The 17130-nt window shown below is 41.6% G+C and overlaps 1 pseudogene; it reads left to right on the top strand.

Annotated features, from left to right (window-relative positions):
* Positions 1-244: 244 nt before the first annotated feature.
* Positions 245-17130, top strand: part of LOC124006709 — a 60561-nt pseudogene continuing 43675 nt past the window's right edge.

Genomic DNA, 17130 nt, shown 5'->3' with positions numbered 1-17130 from the left:
AAAAGGGTTGCATTAAACATAAATCGGAAACCATGAGCTGTGTAGAGCAGGTCTTTGACAGAGACATCTGCAGACTAAACTGTCGGTTCCAATGCTGCAGCTCTACCTGATACACACACACACACACACACACCCACTCACACACACGCACACGCACGCACACGCACACGCACGCACACAGCACACACACAGGCATCAGGGACACAGACTTGCTCAGGCGCGCGCTATCACGGCCGCACGCTCGCATCAGACTGCACACAACAATGCCAGCCCTGATTTCTCTGCTCTCCCTCAGAATTCGACGATTTATCTGGATGTTTGTGGCAAGACAGCTATGAGGGCATCGACAAAAGCTGTTCTTATTCTTTTAGCAAAATGTAGAGAGTTTTATTTAAACTTTTCATCCTGCCTTTAGCATTATCGTTATTTTGTGTATTCCTGCTGTGGGTAAAACCACATCCGAACAAAAATTTGAGTTCAGTGCGTCGGTAATAAAAATGTATTTAGTCTACGTCGAAAATAACCTAGATTCATGCCTAAGTTGGACGAAATTCTGAATATGACTGAAAGTTAACAAAACGTGGATAGCCTATAGTCATGGGGGTACACTTGAATTTGGGGTATATAAACTAATAACGTGTAGATTAATCGTTTAACATGAGAGCAGGTGAGCCAGTCTTCGTGTTTGTCTAGTGAGGCGCTGCGCGCATTTCCCGCGGAAAGGACGAAGCGGAGTGTTGGAGAACGGTGGAGAACTGCGAAGTGATCTGTGCCGGGGATTACGCCTCCCAACACCGCAGACAAGACAGGGGCGCCGATATGGGTGAGTGGATACCGTCCGATTTCGAAACGATTGTGGCGGGGACCCGTTGGTAGCCTACTGTTCAATTTAATAAATGAATAGTCAAGCACTATCTTTCAATCAAGAGCTGATGATTTGAGTCAGTGAACATTTTTTTCTCTCACAAGGGTAGAGTGGCTGCAGTCTGCACAGGTAACGGGAGATAGAGGGGTATGAGATGCATATTTTGTCATTATCAAGAGTCGAAGCGTAATGGACATAATATGAACCATTATACCACTGTTTAAACATGCGCATGTCTCCTGCTTTTAATTGGAAGGCTATAAAAGGTGTGGTGCACTTGTTTACTGATCCTTGGATGTTGCTAATTGCTTAACGATTTATTTGTTCATTTGCATAGGCTATGCACTAATGCGTTATGGACAGTTTTTGAGATATTCTAGTTCTGCCAAAGTGTTGCTCTGCATGAGGATTACACTTTTGGACTAGGTAAATCAGGTAAGAACAAATTCTTCATTTCAATGACGGCTTAGGAACAGTGGGTTAACTGCCTTGTTCAGGGGCAGAACGACAGAATTTGAACTTGTCAGCTCTGGAATTCGATTTTGCAACCTTTCGGTTACTAGTTCAACGTTTTTACTACTAGGCTACCTGCTGCCCCATTGTTAATCCTAGTTGTTCAAACGTCTGTTTGGTCTCGTTTGTATTTTTTAAGTATATATATATACCTATATATACCTATATATTACCTCTGCCCCCCTTAGTCATCCAGTGTGGACCTAGCTGATGAGCCATCCCTGCCCGTCTGCAGCACCCTGGTAAAGCCCGTTCTTAGGTTATAAATACGAGGCAGTGAGACAGGACCCAGCAGGTCAAAGGGGCGATGCAGTCAAACACGTTATTTTCTTGTATTTTATATATATATATTTTCACACTATGAGGTTGGGATAATACTGTGAAATTGTGAAAATTATGATAATGCACATTTAGCGTGAGAGTTGTTTGAAAAGAGCTTCTTTCAGCTTCTTTGTCTGGGTGGCATCACCAGGCAGTATAGACTGAGTATATAAAACATTAAGAACACCTGCTCTTTCCATGACAACGACTGACCAGGTGAATCCAGATGGAAGCTATGATCCCTTATTGATTTTACCTGTTAAATCTACTTCAATCAGTGCAGATAAAGGGGCAGTAGACAGGTTAAAACAGGATTTTTTAAGCCTTGAGACAATTGAGATGTGGATTGTGTATGTGTGCCATTCAGAGGGTGAATGGGCAAAACAAAATATTTAAGTGCTTTTGAACGGGGTATGTTTCAAAAACTGCAACACTGCAGGGTTTTTCACACTCAGCAGTTTCCAGTGTGTATCAAGAATGGTCCACCAGCCAAAGGACATCCAACCAACTTGCCACAACTGTGGGAAGCATTGGAGTCAACATGGCCCAGAATCCCTGAAGAACACTTTCAACACCTTGCAGCGTCCATGTCCTGACGAATGTGTTCCTAATGTTTGGTATATGGTATACTCAGTGTAAGTGAATAGACAAATAACAAAGAGAGTTTTCCCTCCTCTCTGGCAGGTTAGCGTCTTTCGTCATGAATCTTGTTCTGGAGGCAGCTCTGCAGAGTGGTTACTAGCTAGCCCAGCCACAAAGTCATACAATCATATTTTAAACCTAACCTTAATCTTAGCCACACTGCTAACCCTAATGCCCAACCCTATCCTTGAGACCAAAAAGCTAATTTTTGTTTTCATGAATTTATACAATTTAGCCAATTGTGTCTTTGCAGCTGGCATCTCCAAGGGGACATCGCCCAGTTCTGCCTCCAGGACAATACTCATGGACAATAAATGCCCAAATCAAATCTTATTGGTCACGTACACGTGTTTAGCAAATGTTATTGTGGGTGTAGCGAAATGCTTGTGCTTCTAGTTCCGATAGTGCAGAAATATCTAACAATTGCATATACGCAATACACACAAATCTACAGTTAAAGTCGGAAGTTTACATACACCTTAGCCAAATACATTTAAACTCAGTTTTTCACAATTCCTGACATTTAATCCTAGTAGAAATGGCCTGTCTTAGGTCAGTTAGGATCACCACTTTATTTTAAGAATGTGAAATGTCAGAATAATAGTAGAGATAATTATTTCTTTCAGCTTTTATTTCTTTCATCACATTCCCAGTGGGTCAGAAGTGTACATACACTCAATTAGTATTTGGTAGCATTGCCTTTACATTTTCTAACTTGGGTCAAACTTTTCGGGTAGCCTTCCACAAGCTTCCCACAATAAGTTGGGTGAATTTTAGCCCATTCCTCCTGACAGAGCTGGTGTTACAGAGTCAGGTTTGTAGGCCTCCTAGCTCACACACACTTTTTCAGTTCTGCCCACATATTTTCTATGGGATTGAGGTCAGGGCTTTGTTATGGCCACTCCAATACATTGACTTTGTTGTCCTTAAGTCTTTTTGCAACAACTTTGGAAGTATGCTTGGGATCATTGTCCATTTGGAAGACCCATTTGTGACCAAGCTTTAACTTCCTGTCTGATGTCTTGAGATGTTGCTTCAATATATCCACCAAATTTTCCTACATCATGATGCCATCTATTTTGTGAAGTGCACCCGTCCCTCCTGCAGCAAGGCACCCCGACAACATGATGCTGCCACCCCCGTGCTTCATGGTTGGGATGGTGTTCTTTAGCTTGCAAGCCTCCCCATTTTCCCTCCAAATAAAATGATGGTCATTATGGCCAAACAGTACGATCTTTGTCCCCATGTGCAGTTGCAAACCATAGTCTGGCTTTTTTATGGCGGTTTTGTAGCAGTTGCCTCTTCCTTGCTGAGCGGCCTTTCAGGTAGTGTCGATAAAGGACTCATTTTACCGTGGATATAGATACTTTTGTACCTGTTTCCTCCAGCATCTTCACAAGGTCCTTTGCTGTTGTTCTGGGATTGATTTGCACTTTTCGCACCGAAGTACGTTCATCTCTGGGAGACAGAACACGTCTCCTTCCTGAGCGGTATGACGGCTGTGTGGTCCCATGGTGTTTATACTTGGGTACTATAGTTTGTACAGATGAACTTGGTACCTTCAGGCATTTGGAAATTGGATGAACCGGACCTGTGGAGGTCTACAATTTTTTGCTGAGGTCTTGGCAGATTTCTTTAGATTTTCTTTAGATGGTGTCAAGCAACGAGGCACTGAGTTTGAAGGTAGGCCTTGAAGTAGTTTGTTAACAAGAAATGTATAGAGTGTTTGAAAAACGAGTTTTAATGACTCCAACCTAAGTGTATGTAAACTTTCGACTTCAACTGTAAGTAAAGGAATGGAATTAAGAATATATATAAACACACGGACGAGCAATGTCAGAGCGGCATAGACTAAGATACAGTAGAATAGTATAGAATACAGTACATACATATGAGATGAGTGCGATATATGCAAAATACGTAAACATGATTGAAGTTACATTATTACAGTGACTTGTGTTCCATTTATCAAAGTGGCCAATGATTTCAAGTCTGTGTATATAGGCAACCTGCTCCTCTCTGCCAATACTATCTAGTTTTCAGGTTACACATCCTTCCCATTAGGCTCCACCAATTAAGCCACTCTCTGACTACTCCCAGACACCAGACAGTCCTCGCACAATTCTTCCTTGAGAAATAATATTTTTCTAAGAAGCTATTGAGATAAAAGAAAACGGCTGCGTTGAACCTTTAAACCCAATTACTGCTTCGGCTATCGACTCCTTTAATCAGTGGCTAGAGATAACTCAGTGAGGAATCAGCTGCTGCTGCCGGCCACATCACTGCACATTAAGTTCACTCTAACTCCTCAGTATGGATAGCAGGGGAGAGAGAGTCTGACTGGGGCTTTAGGCATACATGTCTACCTACCAATGCCATGGATAGCTTCTCTGATGGGATATGTTATTCCTACTGATACCTGTGCGTCAAAATGTAAGTTCCAGTGATCTGACAGGCTCCACATTAAGAGTGGAAAGAGCTGTCCCATCTGTCACAAATGTCAAGTGCTGGTAAGGTTGCATGACTGGAGGAAAGGGGGGAGTATTTTGATATGACCTGGTTTTGGCTGTTGAAGCCTGATCTTTGCACACGTGGCAGCACTGTAGTCTAGTGGAAGTCCTAGAAATGAGGAATTCGTGTGCTTTAATAATGGTGACATTTGACTCGCCTCGTGTGTCATAGCTTCATGTGTCAGAGGAAAGATGGACTGAAATCCAACCAACTAATTGGTTCTCATTAGTAGCACTGGGAAGCTTTCATAAATATACTTGCTTCGCTTTGTATGAATTCTGAATGCTTCATAACATATAGGAACCTGCATCACAATGAGACAAATCAATACACACATGAAAAGCAGCTGTTTTTATTCAACCTTTATTTAACCAGAAAGTCCCTTGAGATGAATAATCGTTTTCAATTGAGACCTGTATATCAAGCCCTTTTACCTTTAACTGGGATGGAGCAAATGAAAACAGTTTCACTAACCTTCTCCTTAAAATCCCATCCCTACCCAATGAATGTACAGATGCATTGGCGCATGTCTCAAGGGCCTCTTTACGAGTTGGTGTGGTGGGAAATGTAAGACCAATCAGCATTTCATTGGTGGGTCTTACCTACAAGTGACTGTTGAAAACCATGACAGATAAGGTGGGAGAGATCATTGGGGCCATAAGAAGACATGGTCTAATCGCCGGCTGTCTGATGTAGAATGGTTGGTTCCTCTATGGCTCTATCTGTCTGCTGCCATGCTCAGTTACTTGTTCCTGGCTCATTGTGCTTGTTAAACAAAGTGTAGTGTGGATCCATGCTTAATCTCCTCCGCCTTGCACGTGTACTAAAACAAGACATGCAGTAACTGCTCTCAGCTTCATTGAGACCTGGGATCACATATGGCTTAATGTAGCCCCCTACTTAATCTCCTACTGGTTAAAGATATTTTCTTTTATGGACATTTTTAACACACTTTGTGGTCGTGATTTCAAAGAAACAATGGAGAGGTCTGTTTTTGATTTAGTTGCAATGTTTTCTTAATGATTTATTCTAAAGCTTTGTTGTATGAACTTAAAGCAAACAGGTATAACGCATGTGGTTATTATAATGTGTTTATAATGCATTGTAAAGCATGTATGACCCCCTCATAGATGCTTATAACAAGTTATAGGCTTCATACCTGTCTGCTTTAAAAAAAAACAAGTTGTTGGTTCAGCTGCAGGGCTGCTCATTGTTAATGAAACACTATAATTATATATCATCTTTTCATTCTTGTGATTATATTATCTAATCAGCACTTCATGCTCATAATTGTGCAGTTTAATCTTGGCATTAACGTTTAACCCTTGAGTTGTTTTCTACTCAGTATGGAATTCTGGAAAATATCGTTTTGCATAATTTAGAGTATCATATGGAATAATTGACCCGCTACTATACCATTATATCATCTGCACTGACAAATACTAATAAGCACAGTTATGGCACAGGAACATAAAAAGTTAAATGCAAACTAGTCCCCCCCCCCCAAAGGCTGTCAAAGAGAGTGCATAAGGCAGGTCTTGCTCTCCTCTTGAGCCTTCCCCGATATGTTTTTTTCTGAAATCATTTATTATGCTGTGCAAATCCCTTCCCCAGCCTCCCACTCGGATTCCAGGGATGTGTGTGGGTTGGCCTCTCTCTCTCAGTTCTGCTTCGGCAGGTCAGAGATGTTAGAAATCTGCCTCATTCCAGCCACACAGAATCGGGTGGCAGGTAGCCTAGTGGTTAGAGCGTTGGATTAGTAACCGCAAGGTTGCAAGATCGAAACCCTGAGCTGACAAGGTAAAAATCTGTTTTTCTGCTCCTGAACAAGGCAGTTAACCCACTGTTCCCAGGCAGTCATTGAAAATAAGAATTTGTTCTTAACTGACTTGCCTAGTTAAATAAAGGTAATAAAAATAGTAATCATTAAGGTTAAGGATGTTGGTTCTCTTTTCATTTAAGGCTATAATTTATGCACTGTAATCCAGGCTGAATTTCTCTCACAATTACTCTCTCTGATTAACCAGCTCCTATACCATACATCTAAAGCTGTTGCTGTGCTATACACTCTTAGAAAAAAAGGTGCTACAGTATCTAGAACCTTAAATGGTCCCCATAGGAGAACTCTTTGAAGAACCCTTTTGGGTTCCATGAAGAACATTTTCCACAGAGGGTGGAAGGAGAACCCTTTTGGAGAACCTTTTTTTCGAGGAATGTAGCTTTAGCTCCTCTACCTCTGCCTCCACTACCTCTGCCTCCACTACCTCTGCCTCCACTACCTCTGCCTCCACTACCTCTGCCTCCACTACCTCTACCTCCACTACCTCTGCCTCCACTACCTCTACCTCCACTACCTCTACCTCCACTACCTCTACCTCCACTACCTCTACCTCCACTACCTCTGCCTCCACTACCTCTGCCTCCGCTACCTCTGCCTCCACTACCTCTGCCTCCACTACCTCTACCTCCACTACCTCTACCTCCACTACCTCTGCCTTTGCTGCTACCCTTCTGTAAGCTCTACCTATAAAATATGTTTTTTTATCATAAATCAGTCGATTTTATACTGCTTCCTTCTTCTACTGTGAACTAGAATTACAGCTCTCTCCAATTTCTAAATTAATGGGTGTAAAATAATGGGTTTAAAGTGTGTAAGGGGTACTTCATTTCAATATTGCAATTTAAGTGTGACCAATTAATCTGTGTTGCATGATGGCAGTCCTGCATTGGTAATATGTCCCAGACTTATGTGGCTTGAAAGTCTTTTTCATTCTATGTGTCTTAAATCTGAGTGAATACACTCAGTATTGCAGTATATCACATACAGTGCTGCTAAGCCAGACCGTGGCTCAGCATTAGTGTTGTCGTGAAACCCGAATGTCGACTTCGATACAGATACTAGGTTTAGTACCACGATACTCAATGCCGAAACAATATCACACCAAAAATAAAGAAAACGTATTAGCTAGTCACAGAATAACCACTGGCTTTATTTTTCTAAACATTGCACAATATGTTGATAACTGGTAGAACCACTAAAATAACCAATAGAATGTCTTCTACATTCAATTTCTTAAAAAAATAAAATGCCATATTAAATAACAGAACAATATTTCTGGGACTCAGAGCATACAAAGTATTTGTATTTATTTTTTACATCTAAACTGTTTAAAAATTTAATTTGATATTTAGCAGGGTTCATTTGCTAATCTATGGCCATCATTTTGGTATATTGTATTAGACCTAAGATTCATTATTTATTACAGATAAATTATTTAATGTATTAAATGAAGAGTTTAGTTCCAAAACAACATAAACAAAACACTTTGAAGCTAATTTCTGAAGCTTCGATATTGCAATAGTCTACAATGGATTTTTACACAGGATACTGCAATTCTTTTCAGTGCTTTTCAACTCCCAGGGTGCAATGCCTTCACAGGGCTGCTGGCTGGGTACTGTTAGAAAGCAAAGTAGACTAAATACAGTATATTGTTGTCATCATATTATAATGCTCACATGAATGTCATGCAGAATTTATGTTCATGTTAGTAGCTAGCTTTCCATCTAATTGGCGACAGATTTTCATGCAAATTGTTCTAAAATCAGCATAAATACACATTTTTCCCATCAGAGATGTGTTTCCATTAGGGTCGGAAATTTTCTTGGAAAATACGGGGAATTTTCCATGGGAAGTTCAGCCGGGAATTTGGGGAATTTTGCTTAAATTCATCAAAAAGTTAGCTTATAACAGTGAACCTTTTTTTTGTGGGAAACACATACGGCAATTCTGGGTCTTGTTGCATATTATGGTTAAACTATCCCCAAATCAATGGAATTGCAACCCTCTGCATGCACAGTGCATTCTTTCATCGCATGTACAGCTGATTCTCAAGACCTTGCACACTAATGAGATGCTATTGAGCCCACACTGCTACACTGTCTGAGCCAAGGACTACATGCGTTCTGGTAAGTTTCGCTTACAATGCTGGGTGTGGTGAATATATTTTATATGACATACATGATTACATGAACTAGTAAATGGTAGCCTACAGCAAAGTGTGTTCAAATCATAGCTTGTAAAACAATTTCTGCTAGTTACTCTTTGCTACCATGTGGGTTTTAGATTGCTTGAGCCTGCTAACTGAAAAGTGTTAATTCACCTGTTTCCAGTTGTTTCATCTAACTGCTTAACTATTTATCTGTACATGGAATTGTATTCGGTTTTTCTATTACTCCTTTTTAAAATCTATATAGGAAAATGCCACAGGCACTATCTGATGTGTGAAGACATTTCACTGCAGCTAATGTAGAAGGAAAAGCTGTGTACATTTGCAAATACTGTGCCAAATCATATGTGGAGAATGCAACAAAGATGCAGAATCATCTGGCCAAGTGCATAAAACAATAGATACACTCTACAAGAGAGCCAAGGACATGGTTAGGTATGTGAAGGGTCATCAAGTTATAGCAGCAATCTACCTCACCAAGCAAAGTGAGAAGAATAAGAGCACCACATTGAAGCTGCCCAGCAACACCCGTTGGGGTGGTGTTGTCATCATGTTTGAAAGTCTCCTGAAGAGGAAGGAGTCTCCAAGAAATGATCATGTAACAGTCTGCCGATATGGACAGCCACATCAAGAGGAACGTCCTGGATGGTGTATGTTGGGAGAGAGTGGTAAGCAGCCTGAAACATCTGAAACCCATAGCAGTAGCCATTGCACAGATTGAGGGAGACAATGCCATCCTGTCTGATGTTCAGACTCTGCTTGCAGATGTAAGAGAAGAAATCTGTACTGCCCTGCCCACTTCACTGTTGCTCCAAGCAGAGGAAACTGCAGATCTGAAATATCAAAAAGATGTTGGACCCCAAGTATGCTGGCAAGAGCATCCTGTCTGGTGCAGAGATCAACACGGCCTATGGTGTTAGACACAAAAAGATCCCCCCCCCCTTCTCACACCCAGGTGGCGACATGCATCTCTGCACGCTTGGCAGATATCTCAGTTTGGATGTCGGCCCACCACCTCAAGCTCAACCTTGACAAAACGCAGGTGCTGCTCTTCCTCCCGGGAAAGGCCTGCCCACTTCAAGAACTCTCCATCACGATTGACAACTCCACGATGTCCCCCTCCCAGAGTGCAAAGAACCTTGGTGTGACCCTGGACAACACCCTGTCGTTCTCTTTCTCTGCAAACATCAAACCAGTGACCCGCTCTTGCAGGTTCATGCTCTACAACATCCGTAGAGTACGACCTTTCCTCACACTGGAAGCGGCGCAGGTCCTAATCCAGGCACTTGTCAATTCCCGTCTAGACTACTGCAAATCTCTGTTGGCTGGCTCCCCACTTTGAGTGGCAAGGGGAACTGCACGTCTTTACCTTCAGGCTATGCTCAAACCCTATATCCCAACCTGAGCACTCCGTTCTGTCACCTCTGGTCTCTTGGCCCGTCCACCCCTAGAGGAGGGCAGCTACCGCTCAGCCCAGCTCTTCTCTGTCCTGGCACCCCAATGGTGGAACAAGATACCCCCTAAAGTGAGGATAGTGGAGTCCCTGTCCATCTTTCTAAAATAACTGACACCCTATCTCCTTGAAGAGTATCTTAAATAATAAAGAGGTACCCCCCCCCAAAAAGGTACTTCTTTAATCCCACTTACACTGAATTTGCTGATAAATATTTGTTGAGGGAAAATGTACTTGATATAATTGTGATGTGTTGTTGTCTCACCTAGTTATCTTAAGATGAGTGCACTAATTGTAAGTCACTCTGGATAAGAGTGTCTGCTAAATGACAACAAAAAAAAATAAAAAAAATGTAATGTCATACAAACCAATTATCTGTCGGCATTGACATTTTTTTCATTTAGAAGAATAACTTTACAGTGCAAATGTCATTCGTTGCACTGCTTTGTAACACCTCTTTCTTAGTTGTTTTGGTGGGCTGGCCCTCATCATCATTACCGTAGTTCACTTCTGGAGACACTTTTGTAAACAAGATGCGGGCGAGAGATAATGTTTTCGAAGTCATGCTGTCAACATTTTCTCCCTTTCTCGCTTGCTCTTCAAAAGTTGCTCTTGCTGTGTCAACTGCATGTACAAGTAGCCTGGCTAGCTTACTACTGATCCCCCTGAAAAGATTCAGACAAATGACTAGACCGACTCGATCCTCTCAATCCGTATCTGACGTGAGACACATTTGACAGAAGTACCGAAAGTAACAACAATTCTAGTACCGAACCTTTTTTCGTGTTCTAGCATCAATAAAATATCGTGCAGCACTAACACATACTTTAAGCTGTCTGCTCTTGTGTCGCAAGGAGACACTAACAATGGTGAGAGAATGATTCTAGACTATGGATTCTCTTGCGTCCATCACTTTCCTTATCCACTCACTAACCTTAACACCAGAGACCTTGAGTTAGCCTGGGGTAATGTACTATAAAGGAAGTGTTTGATCTTGCCGTTTTTAATAGTCCTCCATTTTGTTCTTCTTTTAACCCCTGGTACCTATCCACTATAGAGGATAACATGTTTATATGTATGCAACAGCTCAGGGTAGAATACCAGAGATGTTCTACTTAAGCAATAAGGCCCGAGGTGGTATGTTCTATGGCCAATATACCACAGCAAGGGCTGTTCTTAATCACGATGCAATGCAGAGTGCCTGGCTATAGCCCTTAGCAGTGGTATTTTGGCCATATGCCGCAAACCACTGAGGTTCCTTATTGCTATTATTAACTGGTTGCCAACATTAGAACTCTCGAACCACCCAGTTGTTTATGTTTGATATAACACTGCTTTCAGCCAATCAGCATCCAGGACCAAAATTACCTGGTTCATAATCACCAGTGGTGGAAAAAGTACCCAATTGTCATACTTGAGTAAAGATACCTTAGTAGAAAATGACTCAAGTAAAAGTGAAAATCACCCAGTAAAATACTACTTGAGTAAAAGTCTAAAAGTATTTGGTTTTAAATATACGTAAGTATCAAAATGAAAGGTACACATCATTTTCATTTCCTTATATTAAGCAAACCAGACGGCACCATTTTTGATGTATTATTTATTTATACATTAGCCAGGGGCACGCCCCATCACTCAGACTTCATTTACAAACAAAGCATCTGTTTAGTGAGTCCGCCAGATCAGACGCAGCAGGGATGTCCAGGGATGTTTTTGTGATAAGTGTGTGAATTCAACCATTTTCCTGTCCTGCTAAGCATTCAAAATGTAACGACTACTTTTGGGTGTCAGGGAAAATGTTTAGAGTAAAAAGTACAGAAATTTCTTTAGGAATGTAGTGAAGTAAAAGAACAATTTTCAAAAACATAAATAGGAAAGTACAGTTCAGATACCCCAAACAACGACAACATATTTTTACTTCATCAATCAAATTCATTTGTAAAGCCCTTCTTACATCAGCTGATGTCACAAAGTGCTGTACAGAAACCTGGGCCTAAAACCCCAAACAGCAAGCAATGAAGTGTAGAAGCACGTACGTACATCACACCACTGATAATCACTGACATTGACGTTTCTTACGGAGCTCTTAACATACAACTTGAGTATCTTATTCTTCATTTCAAAGACACATTAGAAATAATCCATTTTGAGCCATGTTATTTTAAGACCACATTTTATTTCCCCGTTGCCAGTAGTTCAACGTCCATATTGATTTATACTTATCCAGGAAATCTATTACTGAGTGTGATTGAATAAAAGATGTATTTTTAGACATCCTATACCGTATCTGACCCATGCTATATGCTGAGGGTTTAGGCTATATGCTGAGGGTTTAGGCTATATGCTGAGGGATTAGGCTATATGCTGAGGGTTTAGGCTATATGCTGAGGGATTAGGCTATATGCTTGAGGGTTTAGGCTATATGCTGAGGGATTAGGCTATATGCTGAGGGATTATGCTATATGCTATGGGTTTAGGCTATATGCTGAGGGTTTAGGCTATATGCTGAGGGTTTAGGCTATATGCTGAGGGATTAGGCTATATGCTGAGGGTTTAGGCTATATACTGAGGGATTAGGTAATATGCTGAGGGTTTAGGCTATATGCTGAGGGCTTAGGCTATATGCTGAGGGTTTAGGCTATATGGTGAGGTTTTAGGCTATATGCTGAGGGATTAGGCTATATGATGAGGGATTATGCTATATGCTGAGGGTTTAGGCTATATGATGAGGGATTAGGCTATATGCTGAGGGTTTAGGCCATATGCTGAGGGATTATGCTATATGCTGAGGCCTTAGGCTATATGCTGAGGGCTTAGGCTATATGTTGAGGGTTTAGGCTATATGCTGAGGGTTTAGGCTATATGCTGAGGGATTAGGCTATATGCTGAGGGATTAGGCTATATGCTGAGGGATTATGCTATATGCTGAGGGTTTAGGCTATATGCTGAGGGATTAGGCTATATGCTGAGGGATTAGGCTATATGATGAGGGTTTAGGCTATATGCTGAGGGTTTAGGCTATATGCTGAGGGATTAGACTATATGCTGAGGGTTTAGGCTATATGTCGAGGTCTTAGGCTATATGCTGAGGGTTTAGGCTATATGGTGAGGGTTTAGGCTATATGCTGAGGGATTAGGCTATATGATGAGGGATTATGCTATATGCTGAGGGTTTAGGCTATATGCTGAGGGTTTAGGCTATATGCTGAGGGTTTAGGCTATATGCTGAGGGTTTAGGCTATATGCTGAGGGTTTAGGCTATATGCTGAGGGATTATGCTATATGATGAGGGCTTAGGCTATATGCTGAGGGATTATGCTATATGATGAGGGATTAGGCTATATGCTGAGGATTTAGGCTATATGCTGAGGGATTAGGCTATTAGCTGAGGGTTTAGGCTATATGCTGAGGTCTTAGGCTATATGCTGAGGGCCTAGGCTATATGCCGAGGGCTTAGGCTATATGCTGAGGGCTTAGGCTATATGCCGAGGGCTTAGGCTATATGCCGAGGGCTTAGGCTATATGCCGAGGGTTTAGGCTATATGCAGAGGGCTTAGGCTATATGCCGAGGGTTTAGGCTATATGCAATATGTTTTGGTTCTCTGAAGTGCTCCACGGTGCAGCTCGCACGGTGCTGGCTGCTCTATTAACATGGGCACTCTGGGTAATAGCCTTCGTGTCAGCGCACCACAAGAGCACTGTGCATTCAAATGAAATATCAACTTGTCGCTTCGCCAAGGAAGATGACAGCTGACTCTGCCGTGGCCGCCAGAATCCAACTCAGTGTTATGAAAGAGCCAACCTCTGTTTTAGATGATTTTAAATGAGTTGCTTTTAAATGAACTGACCTTGGAGGAGCTCGATGCCATCAATGTACAGTATTTTAGCAACAGGGAAAAGCTGGAGGAATTTGGATACCTTTTCATTTGCGGCGCAAACCCTGATGTGGTAGCTATGCTTACACCAGAACCTCGTTTCATGCCTTCGACTATGTAAAGAAGGTTCTGTGGAATGTACTAACATTTTGCAACGGCCTTGAAGTAGAATGTTGCGGTTGGAAATGGCATTAGAATAAGTTGAGCTGCCAGTGTTCATCCTTTTATGAGATGTTCCTCTCACTGATGACTGTGGCAGAAGTAGAGCACTGGGAGGCACAATCTCAATGTGTTCATCCCAAAATCAGATGGAAAAGTAGCCGTAGTCTCTAAGTGTAGCATTATATCATTGGATAGAGAGGGTGCCAGATAAAAACCTGGCTCAGACTATTTTATGTCATGGTTATGTTAGCTAGGCATCGTGATGAATATAAAACAAGTGTGTGTGTGTGCGCTCTGTGTGTGTGTGTGTGTGTGTGTGCATGTCTCTGTGTCTGTAAGTCATTGTAGTCCTTTTTCATTGCACCTCTCATGTTCTTTCTTAATTCCCCTCGGTATGCCTACAGAGGCAGGCAGGGGCATAACAATTTGTTTTACTCTATTTATCTAATAGGCTTGTTGATTAATCTCTGTCAGGCAAGTGGTTTCTAGAGAGCATTAGCCCCGCCTTGGGAAGGTGGACTCCTGGCAGGCCCTATATTATGTCAGATCCATGTGATAAGGGACGACTGAACAGGATGTCACATTTAATGACCAGTAATGACCTGATGATCAATCTGAGACGCGTGGCCACGTCTCTCTGCCTGGTGCTCTTTAAAAGCCCTAGAGGGAGCCCGGTAAAGACACTTCCAATGGGTTTTATCGCTCCACCTCCGTTCCGAGATGTTGTGCCGACATGTGCTAATTAGCGTAGCCGTCATGCGGAGATGTCAATGAGCCCAAAGCATGGGGGGGGGGGGGGGGGGGGGATGGTCCTGCCCCAGATTACATGTTACATCTGGGGAATGTTCCCGGATGTCCAGGTGTGTCTATTGATTTCCTCCCTATGGAGCGGCACGAGTGCTCATGCATGCCACCAAATGGTGTGTAAGTGATCTAATAGAAGAGGGACATGCTAACCGTACCAATGGAATTACCATTTAGTTGAAAGTGATGAGTCTGTAAATTGCAGTGGATGCTTGGCCAGCTCTGTTGGTGTACTCTTAATGAAGGTGAGGGCGCTGGCATACTGTATTGGTTTAATGACCTCAGGGCTTCATTTACACAGCAGCTTGAATCATCATTTCCAATACACAGTTTGAATCATCATTTCATAAACTGCAAGGAGTTTTGGAGGCTGCATGATTTTCTCTCGCAGAGGAGTTTTTTCCTCCAACTATGAGCCAGAGAATCATGGGAAAAGAGATTATAGGAGGAAATTGCCTCTCCTGTAATAGATTTAATTTGGATGCCTCAGAATATCAGGATTATTCGGGGCTGCAATGGGTGACTGATCAAATGCAGCCTCAAATTGGATACTGATCATTTTGTGACCATACTTGTTAGTCAGAGTTTAAACAAGTTTACATGGGTGAAAGGCAACTGAAAGACAGAACCAAAGGACTGTGAGATGAAGGATAAAACAAGGCATCAGCGCATTTATTCATCCAAGACCAAGCAAGAACTCTGATCAGAGTGATAAACAGGCTACTAACAGGCTTCTGTTTCTTCATGTCTAGTGCATGTCCAGTTCTGTTACTAACACCACTGGACACAAAGAAACAGAAAGAACTTAATAGACACTAAATCCAATGTACGGCAATAGTCTGGCCTCTCAAACCACCAAGGTCAGAACATGATGAAATACTGAGGGAGCACAGAATGTAAATGCAATTCAAAGCCCAGACACGTACTGTGTTTAAAAAAACATGAAATCATGAAAACAATACATCTTTTCATCAGTGAGCTGTGGTTTTACCATATAGGTTAGGACATTTCAAATGAGAGATTGATATTCCATTGGAAAAAGAAAAACCTGCACTTACTGGAAATAGTCTTTTTAAGTTTTTTTTTTTTAAAGCTGCAAAAGAAAATATTTTATCTCATGATTTTTTACAACTTACTATGACTGTGATATGTGGTTGTCTCACCTAGCTACCTTAAGATGAATGCACTAACTGTAAGTTGCTCTGCGTAAGTGTGTCTGCTAAAATGACTTAGAACATAAATGTACATTTTACATTTAAGTTTCAATATTCAATAGTTTCATTGTGCACAAGTCCTTGAGGGCATGATTATCTAGCATTCATCAGTGGCATGGTGTGGTAATTAGGACAGTCAATAGATAATAGTTGCACCTTTATGTCCTCACGGATATCGAGTGAGGAACACTGCTCTATAAAATTGGCTGCTCTGATCAGGGGCCACCTTTGTCATACATTTACATTTACTTTAAGTCATTTAGCAGACGCTCTTATCCAGAGCGACTTACATACCTTCATACTGACATTTTGCCATCTCAGGATACTTGGTAATACCGGCACTGAACACAAGGGGTGCTATTTTCAATCCCCACTGTGCCACTGTAATCCGAAGATTAGCAAAACTAACAAGTACATGTACAATTCTATAGCGAATGCTAGCTAAATGCTAAAGAGTGCATTGCAATCATTTTATACATTCTCTGACAAACTCTTTGCAGGACAGACATCCCAGCTCCTAAAGTTATACAAATAACTAAAAAATACTACTCAGAGTTTGCTGCACACAAAAAAAATATTTGATAGCAAGGGAGGGGATTCCCTGCTGTTACCAAGAGAAGCTTGATTTTGCAAGAAGCTAACCACTTAGCTAGACAACTAGCTACAAAATAAGCAAACCAAATGCACAACTGCAGAACATTTAGCACATTTTAGACAGTTAACTTAATCGTTATACGATTCCATACTGTGGTAGATCACCTGG

Source organism: Oncorhynchus gorbuscha, linkage group LG20 (genome assembly GCF_021184085.1).
Source record: "Oncorhynchus gorbuscha isolate QuinsamMale2020 ecotype Even-year linkage group LG20, OgorEven_v1.0, whole genome shotgun sequence".
NCBI lineage: Eukaryota > Metazoa > Chordata > Actinopteri > Salmoniformes > Salmonidae > Oncorhynchus > Oncorhynchus gorbuscha.
This window is presented reverse-complemented; position numbering and strand designations above follow the sequence as displayed.